Source organism: Gavialis gangeticus, unplaced genomic scaffold, assembly GCF_001723915.1.
Source record: "Gavialis gangeticus isolate Ggan-Ray unplaced genomic scaffold, GavGan_comp1, whole genome shotgun sequence".
NCBI lineage: Eukaryota > Metazoa > Chordata > Crocodylia > Gavialidae > Gavialis > Gavialis gangeticus.
The window spans coordinates 38,370,577-38,381,247 of record NW_017729008.1 but is presented as its reverse complement, the minus strand read 5'-3'; the positions used below and the strand labels follow the sequence as shown (position 1 = coordinate 38,381,247).

Below are 10,671 nucleotides of genomic sequence, written 5' to 3'. Positions count from 1 at the left end.
ATTGGGGGCCTGACCCCCAGGTTTGGGGGGGGGGGGGAATTTTGTAGCTCAGATGTCTGGTTTCAGGTCCTAGGTTTCCAGTCCTAGAGGGTTTTGAACCTTGGAGACTTCAAAACGTAAGATGATGTCCTCTCAAGTGGAAACTGCACAATGCTGGGACTCTTAACCCTGGTAGTGACACTTTCACCCTGGACAGCTTCGGACACGCTGTTTACAGACACTCCCTGTTGGATACACAGAAATGAGGCAGTAAAGCCAGCCTGGGGGTGCCCTGCACCACAGCTCTCCAAAACACTGTCTGAGAGCAGCGATGCAGTGGGGGTCATGAGAATGGCTTCACTGCCTTATTTTGGGGGTTGCCCATGAAGGATTGGGTGTGAGCGGCAGGGGTGGCCTTCTCAGTGGTGCTCTCAGGAGCATTGCAGAAGCAGTATAGACATACAGCCTTAGTGCTAGAGGCAAAGGAGGACAGAAGTGCTGCCAAATTAGATGCTACCACTATCTTCTGTTGAGCTCCTGGGCTCCAGAGTGGAATCCAAACCCCAGAGTTAGGTGCCAGGCTCCTCATACAGTCCTGGGCAGAGGTAGGTACCTCAGCAAGAAGGTCCAAAAGTCCCATGCACTGGGCAGGGACCTGCCTAGAAATAGCCAGTAGGAAACTTCAGGTACAGCAGGTATCTGGGTTCCCACCTCTCTCTGAAATGGAGGCACCCTCTGATTGGGATCCTAAGCCAGGAACCCCTTCCTAAGGGGAGGCACAAGTATTCACTGAAAGAACAGAAGAGGCCTCATCCTTTTTAAGACACGGCTGCCAGAGAAAGAGGTGACGCCTACCTTTTATATATGATCTCAATGGTTAAAACCCTTGGCTCTTAACCACGGGATGTGGGAGACCTGGGTTTAAGCCATCCTCATCCTGAAGGGATTGAAACCACATCTGCCACCACACAGGAGAATGCCAGGGCCACCAGATTACAGGCTGGGGAGGGAGGCACTCTTCACCTCCTCCTATTGAAGCTAGGGTTAAATGCAAGCCAAAAATACAAAACTCATGGGGCCAGAAAGAGAGAAAACAAGAAGGAAAAGGACCCCGTAGCCTAATGGTTAAGACATGCAGCTGCAATCTGGGAGATTGGTGCCCCGGCCATGCTCTCAGGGTTATTTCTGGGGGAGTTTCTTTAGCTAGCGGCCGCTTAATGTAATGCATCAAGAGATGACAAAAGAATCCAACCATTTGATCTCCAGCTTTTTCCACCAGAGATTTCTATACATGACATTACGTAAGTTGGTAGTGTAAGAGTTATGCTGTAGCTGTGATGACATTAGTTGAAATAAAATGACAGCTCTTTAACCCTGGTCGGCAGCCAGTCTAGGAGTAAAATCCTGATAGACGGACAAATGGATGATCTCCTTTGCTCCGGCAGCTCCTGCAGCCAAGCTGGTTCTGGATGTACCGGCACCTGCCTTTCCTTTGGACTAAACCAGCAAGGCCGAGTGAGGGACACCGGTGTGTCAGCAGCTCGGTGTCTCCATATACACTGCCCAGGCTTTTGCACCCTGGAAAGGTCACTCCAGCTTCACATTCAGCGAGCTGATGTGTCACCCGGGGTAATTACATTGTCTCACGGGACAGACAGATGCCTACAAATGCTGTCATCTGGTTAGGCGTGCTGGAAGCATACTTACTGGATGGAAGTGTGTAGGGGGCTTGTGCAGTGCTTAATGGGTCTGTGGTGGGAGATGAAAGCCAAGTTTTTAAGACAGGGACAGTTCTGGGCATCCCCACAACAAAACTGCAGGTGTCCAAAGGATCTTCCCATCAAAAAGGAAGTTGCCTTATGAGTTCAAGCAGCCACTGAGCAGAGCTGTTTTGGATCACAGTTGTGGCACAGATTTAGATTTTCTTTGGATCTGCCCCATCCCTTCTTTTTGTCCCTGAACTAACCTGTCTAAAAAATGGTAAAAGGTAAAAACAGAGGTAAATAATTAGCCACCCACCTGACAGGGAGGGAGGGAGGAGAATTTAGGGCAAGTTGGGAAATGCTTCAAAGAGGCAGTGCTATGTCTCATGACTATTATCAGGTGGGCCAACGTGGATCTCAGGAAGTGAGAACCTTTCTGGGTTTTATGAGAAGAGCTCCTACAGGAGCCTGCCTGAATTACTGGCATCTGGTCTGATTTTTTCAGCTGTTCAGGTCATCCCTCTGGTGATGGTACTCATCCTCTTGTTTGCTGGCAGCTGATCATCAGGTCTGTTGACCGTCTGTAAGTCACTGAAAGCGGGTGAAGCATTGTTAGCGGCTAACAAACATTGAATTGTTAATACTGCAAGTCATGGGATGGAATTTGGAAAGAGACAATTAAACTGAGTATCAGGGAAATTCTTCCTAATAACAAAATCTGGCAGACTCTTTAGGGCTGGGATCATATATGTGTCTATATAATAGTCAGCACAGCGCGATAATCATTCTAAGTGATGCCTCTGTGCACTACTGTCCCAAATATTAAGCAGCAGTAGACTGAAATCATTTTAAATGCCCCAAGCAATGGGACTTCCACCAAGTTCCTGTCGAGATGCTGTTGGATACAGACAACACGCTTGCAAATACAGTGCAGACTAATTCAACTCTAATCCAACAAGGAATGAAGCAGACTTGACATGAAAGGGATTTTACCTCTCTGACTTCTCTGATGCTGCATGTGGATGGACTTCTAATAATTCTGTCTCCTGATCATAACAGATGAGATCTCAGTCATGCTTCTTTGAAGTTAAACAACTCGGAGCGATGGTGTTTAAGAGCGTGCTTTTCCAACCAGCACTTTCTGTCTCTTGTGCTCCTGTCTGCTCAGTTGGAAAGGAGCGCCCTGGAGCCTTCCCACTTGAATCTGAAAACTACTGGTCAATCAGTGCTTCCCCCGTTACCCTAAGAAACTCTCACTGCACTTGCCAAGCCTAGCCCTGCAGCTCTGCCGCTCTCACTGATGGTGAGGAGGAACTTTTTTCCCTGCTGGGGCTGTTTAACAACTGACCCCACACTCCTGAGGCCTTTTATTTCTGTCCTGGTGACAGGCGTCACAACTGTAGATCCACACACTATTTCAGTGTGTCAGAGGATGACTCTTCCCACCTGTGTCACAAGATCCTTCCTATTTCCTGTTCAAGTGGGAGTTCAAGCAAGGAGGTCACAACAGCTGCCTTACCTGGCACTGGCCCGCTGCGTCCCAGCAGCTGACTCCTCTTCCTCCATCAAGTGCCCGGCACTTTCCCCCCTGCCTGCACCCTGCATGCATGTGCACAGGGCTGGCTCCAACAGAGAGCCCAAGCTGACCTCCTTAGCACAATATCTTACAGATACTCACTGAGCTTCTCTGCAACAACCTCCTGAATGGCTGCACTGGGAAAGTGATGTCCGGGCCTTGGACATGTAAGCACTGAGGTTTCTGGGGAGAAGCATCTGTTGGAGCTGCCTATATACCTTGCCTTTGCTGTCCTCCAGTGTCCCCTGAGGACTGTAGACAAGGGGGAGCAGCCCCAGCTACCCTTTTGTTCCTTCCATTAAGCACAGCATCTATTATTAGACTGAAGTACCAGAGGGAGGAAGGAGCCTGCATAGTGCAGATTCACGCAGGCAATCATCTTGAAGGACCATTGCACCTAAGGTAAGTGAAAGGGTCAGGTCCTATTCTGCCTCATAGGCACGTAAGTGGACATAGGCGCTATTGCGATCCTGTTCCACCCACTGCTTGAGTCCCTGAACAAAACAATGCATCTCCTTCCGTCAGGCACTATCCTCATCGGGGGGATTTAGTGGCAGCTTACAAATATATCAGGGGACAGCATCAGGGGCTAGGTAAACAACTATTCACCAAAGCGCCCCAGGGGAAAACCAGGAGCAACGGTCATAAACTCCTAGAAGGAGGTTTCAGGCTGGATAAAAGGAAAAAACTTCACAGTTTGTGTGAGCAGACTCTGGAATAGACTCCCAGCCGAGGTGGTGGAGACACCTACCCTGGAGATCTCCAAAAGGAGACTGGACGCGCACCTTGCAGGGGTCATTTGACCCCAGCGGTCTTTCCTGCCCAGAGCAGGGGGGCTGGACCCGATGATCTCACGAGGTCCCTTCAGGCCCTAAACTTGTGTGAATCTGTGAATCTCAGCTTTAAGACTAAGTCACAAAGAGCAGCGAGGACAAGGAGGACATGACCACACATTTTTCACATTAATGGATTTTCTGGGACTTAAGTAGGGTGAGGTAGGACTTTACAAGTGCACCCTAGGTCACTTAGGCACCTAATCAGAGGAATAGGATCTGGTGCTGACTGCCCAAATGGATTCCCACAGCTGGTGACCGGCAAGCGGGACATCTGCCCTCCATCAGATCTAAGGCAGTTGGTTCAGAGGAAGAAGCCCTGCTAGCTCACATACATGGACATCAGTAAAAGCATTGACACTGTACCAGGGGAAGCTGCCGACCTTTTTTATATTTTGAGTTGTCTGTAGAGGAAGGTGATGTCTGATCTCCAGAGGCAGCAAAATGTCTTTGCCATCAACCACGTATGAAAATAAAAAAGGGCAATGCACAGTGTCAGCGCTTTTCCTGCTGGGGGTCTCAGTAAAATGAAAACCCCCTCAACTCTGCTGCTTAGTTATAGTATTTCCAGGTAGACAGGTTAATGCCTGCTCTTATTTCATAGCTGCAAATCCTCAGTAAACTGAAATCTGAGCTCTTCTGGTGTCCTATAAAACTGCTTCATTTCCTGCCTGCTTCTGTTTTATGGTAAGGAGGTAAAAGTGTTGGCAGGATTTGTAGGAAACACAGAACGGGGGGAAGGACATTCTCATTTATCAAGCTGACTCAGCCAGGCAGACGATCCACTGTGCTCAGGCCCCACGTAAGCGCTTCAAATAATGCACAAGAGGTGATGGGCCTTGTTCTGGCTCAGTGCACAGAGGTGAATTTTGTCCACACTGAAGTCAGGGTAAACTTTCCATCACTTGTTTTCTCCCAGAACTGGCATCCTTAACCATAAGCACCGAGTACGTGCCTGGCCTCCTCCGGGAAGAGGGTAGGGTGACCACCCGTCACTAATTGGGCGGGACAGTCCCAAAATGGGAACATCAAGTCCTGGTCCCGGGCTGCATGACTCTGGGACAGCATTTGTCCCGGATTCCCAGTATTGTGCAGGGATCCAGGTTTTTCGTTCACCACTGAAAAATGCAGGAAATAGCAGGTTTCCCTTTGCAGGCTGGCAGAGTCCCAGCCTGCAAGAGACTGTGGGGAGTGGGATGCAGGGGGTGTCACGTGTATGTGTGTGCATGCATGTGCACATGGCCAGGAATACAGCCCCAGGCAGCAGTGGAGAGCAGTTCCCTCAGCTGCCTGGAGGTTAGTTTATGGAGGGGAGGTGGGGCAGACTGAGGCTCCCACAGTGAAGAAGGGAGTGGGGCAGAGACTTGGCCTGAGGGTGATGCCCAGCCAGGGCAGTCCACGGGGCCTGTGGCCAGGGCAGAGAGAAAGACGGAGCCACAGGCAGGTCGTCCATGAGGGCAAGGGAGGCCAGCTCCCTGCTGCTGCATGCACTCCTGGGGAGGGGTGAATGGGTGGAGGGGCACATGCCCCCCAGAGTTATGCATGGGACAGGAGAAGATGCAAGTTGGTGGGGCACCCACTGCCCACCCAGCAGCAGTAGGGGTGATGGTGTGGAATTGTACCCCTCACTGCTGCCGGGTGGGCAGGGGGCACCTCAACACGGTGGCGCAGCCAGTACAGGGCTCCCAGGGGGAGGGCAGCAGGGCGGGGAGCCCCAAGCCTGCAGTGGGCAGCCTGTGTTCACCCCCACCCTGCCACGTGCTCTGCTCCGGCTGTGCCACTGGTGGTGGGGGGGCATCAGCTTAACCCCCTCCCAGCAAAAATAAAATTCAGCACCTATGTCCTCAACTACAAACAACTATCAAATGGCATTTTCCAACTGATTAGTGATGAAGTAATGAGGCAAGTTGGCACTGAGCTTGCTCTCACCCCTCTTTATATCCATATTGTTTTCCCGGCAGAGTGGGTTTTTTAAGCATGATGACATTTGCTTATTGTGTTGAATATGAAATAAAGTGAATTGGGGCAAACTCAGGACCAGATGCATGTCCTTCAAAGCTGCTACCTAGCTTGAGTCATCATTCAGCCAGACCCTGATCCAGCAAAGTACTTATTTTAAGCACGGGCATAGTTGTGTTGACTTCTAATAACTTTAAGCACATGCATTGCTAAATCAGGGCCTGAGGGAAATGGATCCATGAGCAAGCATGGAAACAGCAGCTTTCCTCTATCTAGACAGGATAGAAGGATCCATAGTTAGGAATGTTAGGACTATAAGTGAAGAAACAAACATAACAGGTCTCCGTCTATATAAAGGATATAACTGGCTTATACAAGTTTCCCTTAACAAGCACATAGGCTGATCATAAGAAAATAAATGATCAAATCAGAGCCATCAAGGAGGCAGGCAGTTGTTAGTACCAGAAACGTTTTCTACTCACTGAAACTAAACTCACACTGCAGAACTAATTATGAATAATGATTTAAATATTTTTTCATTTGACAAGCAACACTGCCATTTTGCCTATTTAACAGCAGCAACTTAACACAGACATTTCTAAAGGTTTTGGTTGAGCTAATTCCTTTCACTCTGAGCAAATTTTAAGAATTTTTAGCATGCAGTTTTGGATTTCTTTGAAGCTCTTGAAGACAGTTGGGTACAAAGGTATGCTAGTATACCTAAGGTCAGTGGTCCTCAAGCTTTTTGGACTCAAGGCACCGCTCCATACCTTTTGCAAACTCAGCACCAATTTAAAAAATGAATGTATATATATCAGCGCTTGCCTCCTTGCAGAGAGGGTGGGCAGTGGGGGTGGGACAACAGCCAGGCGGGAACAAGCCTGAGCCTGTACTTACCTGCTTAGCTTATCTGCTTATCTCCTCACACTTTTAAGCACCCTTTAAAGGATCTGGCAACACCCTGGGTGCTGCAGCACCCTGACTGAGAATTGCTGTCCAAAGTATGGGCATATCCAAGATTTTGTAAAGCAGGTGTAGGAGCAGTGACCAGTGCTTCAGGGGTGGCTGCACTCCCACTCCCATCTCCTCGCTATCATTGAGATAGGCGCATCATGCTGTGTAAGCCATAACCAGGGACTATTTTTTAAGTCCCTGAATAAGGTAAGGTTGCTGCTCACCCCTGACTTTAGGTACCTCTCTCTTCCCCTCTGCTGCACCGCTCCTCTGCTCCCATTCTCTCCATCATCCCTCATTGTTGTCCCCACTGTCCCAGGCTGACCCGGAGGAGGGGGAAATTCCAGAGCCAGTCCTGCCTTGCTCCAGGAGACCTGGGCTCAGCCAGGGACAAGCAGTGGAGGCAGGGGCAGCAGGTGCATTTCCCCTTCCTGAGCCGGCTCCTGGGCTGGCAGGGAACAGGAGCAGGGAGGAGCAACCCACCCGCTGCTGCTGCTGTCCCTGGCTGAGCCTAGGTCCCTGCACAGCCTGGCTGCTGCAGGGCAGGAACAGCTCTGGAGCTCCCCCTGCCCCATGGTCAGCTGGGGAAAGCAGCGACCGTCAGGGAAGGGAGGAATGTGACAGAAGGGGAGGTGACATGCCACTGAGCAGGGAGAGGAAGGGAGGGGGCAATACTTACCTGTTTTGGGGACTTTAAAATGTTCTTGACTGCTGCTCACATGGTATAGTCTAAAAGGCAGGTGCAATCATACCCTTGCACCCCTCTAGATCCACCTCTGGCCTTAGGTATACTATATACGTATGCATGTATAGCTTGGCTATACTATAAATTGAATGTCCTGATGTCTGAGGAGATAAACAAAATGCACCAAGCAAGAACAATGGCAGTAGGAGACAAGAATGGAAAATTGCTTACGGAAAACAACACAATACACAAGAGATGGGCAGAGCATGCAAAGGAGCTCTACAACTACAACATCCAAATGGGGCCTGAAGTATTTGACCACCTAGAGAAAGGAGAACATGGAAGCACTGAAGAGGGAGACCCAGACATCTCAAGAGATGAAGCAGAAGAAACCATTAGCAGCCTGAAGGATGGGAAAGCACCTGGGGTACACAACATACCTTCAGAACACTTGAAGATGGGTGACAGCATAAGCATGCTTCACAAAATTTGCAGCGTGTCATGGAGGGAGAAGACTTGGCCAACCCAGTGGACCAAGTCAGTCATCATTGCCCTTCCTAATAAGGGGAATCTCCATCAATGCACAAAATACCACACCATCAGTTTTATCAGCCATCCAAGCAAAGTAGTTTTAAGAATAATCCTGAACAGACTCAAGCTTCAAGTAGAGACTGTGCCAGCAGAAGAGCAAGCTGGATTCAGAGCAGGGAGAAGTACCACACATCAAATCTTCAGCATCCAAAGACTGTGTGAAAAGTACCGTGATGACCAAAAAGAACTTCACCATGGCTTCATAGAGTTCAAGAAAGCTTTTGATAGTATGGCACAAAGCACTTTGGCTCACGATAAAGAAGCATAGCATCGGCAGTTCCCTGACAGACTGATAGAAGAACTTTACAGCAATGCAAGTAGTGGAGGGCTGGTCGACAACAGCATCACTGAATGGATTCCAGCTTCAATATGCCTGATCTCACCATGCTTTTCAACCTCTTCCTTGAGCAAAACTTGTCAGGTGCCTTAGGGAATTTCACAGGAACTGTATCAGTTGGAGGGCAGAAGATTAGCAACCTGTGCTTTGCTGATGACATCGGTTGGATAGAGGAACACCTGAAGAGCTTCAAGAACTTATAGAAATGCTAGGCAAAACTGCTAAGAGCTACAGAAGGGAAATAAGCGCTGAGACAAGCCAAGTCATGACAACCTCAGAGATCACCGACAGCAATGTTGATGTGAAGGTCGACAACAAAAAAACTAGAAAGAGGAATAAGTTTTAAGTATCTGGGAGCCAGCGTCACAGAAGACTCAACATCTGAAAAGGAAATCAAGACCGCAGTAGCCATTGCCACCAGCCAACTAACAAAACTAAAGAAAATCTGGACAAGCAGCGGTATGATACGGAAGGTAAAGTTAGATCTGCTGCATGCTGTGGTCATCTCTATGATGCTTCATGGGTGCGAGGCATGGACGCTTACTAAGAAATTAGAGAACAGAACTGAGACATTTGAAATGCGCTGCTTTTGGAGACTGCTGCATGTCTCGTATGCTGAGCACCGGTCCAATGAGTCTGTCAAGCAGTAAATCAGTTAAGAAATGAGAACTTATGAACTGTTGTTGGAGGCTGCCGATGAAGGGAGCTGCACCGGTTTGGACACATCACGAGAAGGCAGGCCACCCTGGCCAACACCGTAATGCAGGGTGCAGTAGAGGGAAAGAGAAAACAAGGTAGACCCAAGAAGAGCTGAGGAACCAATTTTAAGGACTGGATGAGGCTTCAGTTGACAGACTGAATAAAGCTAGCCAAACGCACAGCAGAGTACAGGAGGGCTGGTAGGTTGCAGTGGCCTCAGGACTGATTTGACTTGATCTTTTCCTTGATAGATTGAATATGGTTCTCTGTCATTGTAACAGCAATTAATCTTATAAAAATAGCGTATTTCCATATTGGTATAGGTAAGTGTTCTCCTCAATGGCCACCTACAGAATGAATCACCAGCGTTCAAAGTTAACATAAGCAGACAGCAGACAGGAGAGAAAGCCAACATGCATGCCACATTTGGTGACTGATGAGTCTTATCAGTTTTTGACTCTTTTCCACCTGTGGTATAAGTTTGGGCATCAATCTAGAAAAAATAACTCATTGGTTTGATCATTTTGCTCCTTTAGGGAGGTGAAGGGTCACGTAATCACTAAGTGACATCTGTTCTCAGTATGTAGCTTCAATGGGATCCTGAGCTGCCTGCCAATGCTTGAGCGAATCTTTGCTGTGAGTTGGCTTTGAAATCTGTCTATCCTTTTATTAACGGAGACAGGGCCGTTTGTTACACAGATAAGCTTAAGGCACTTGCTGATATGATCCTGATGGCCAAAATATAGGGTTTTGCAGACTGCACGGTCTCTTTTATCTCACCTGTTTTCCTTATCTGCTCCCACACTTTTAAAACATTGAAGTTGTGCTATAAATTTACCTAGGTTTTCCTCTGTCATAGCATCCTTACCTGTTTAGGATACTAATTCTGTGTTTGAATCAGCAACTAGGTCTTGACATCAGGCTCATCAAAAGATTCAACCAGGAACTCATGGAAGCATTTCTCAGCTGCAGTGATGCATCATCTGACCCCTGTGTCTCTGGCCTTTTAGATCCTATGCCAGGGTCAAGGTGTTAGTCTTCCTTAGAGACAGGAGACGCAAGCCTCTCAGGAGCTCATGAGCCAGGAGCATTTTACAGTTTATGTGCTATAAGGTTGGTGGTGTCACCTGAGCTGTGGTTCACAGAAAATCCCTGAGAGTAAGGGTTTTCATAGATTCATAGATTCATAGATTAAGGGTCGGAAGGGACCTAGTAGATCTTCTAGCCCGACCCCCCGCCAGGGCAGGAGAACAACAAAAAACCCCAAAAAGAGAAACAGGACTCAAATGAGTCCAGCCAGGTAGGCATCCAGCCTCTTCTTAAAGACCCCCAGGGTAGGGGCCAGCACCACTTCC

At 48.5% G+C, this 10,671-nt stretch overlaps 1 long non-coding RNA gene across 1 annotated transcript in view; it reads right to left on the bottom strand.

Annotated features, from left to right (window-relative positions):
• Positions 1 to 1,246: 1,246 nt before the first annotated feature.
• The window catches only part of LOC109292245, an 11,362-nt gene continuing 1,937 nt past the window's right edge, over positions 1,247 to 10,671 (bottom strand). The window contains exon 2 of the long non-coding RNA XR_002096086.1: positions 1,247 to 2,273. This is a non-coding gene — a long non-coding RNA (uncharacterized LOC109292245). The remainder of the gene's footprint in view (positions 2,274 to 10,671) is intronic.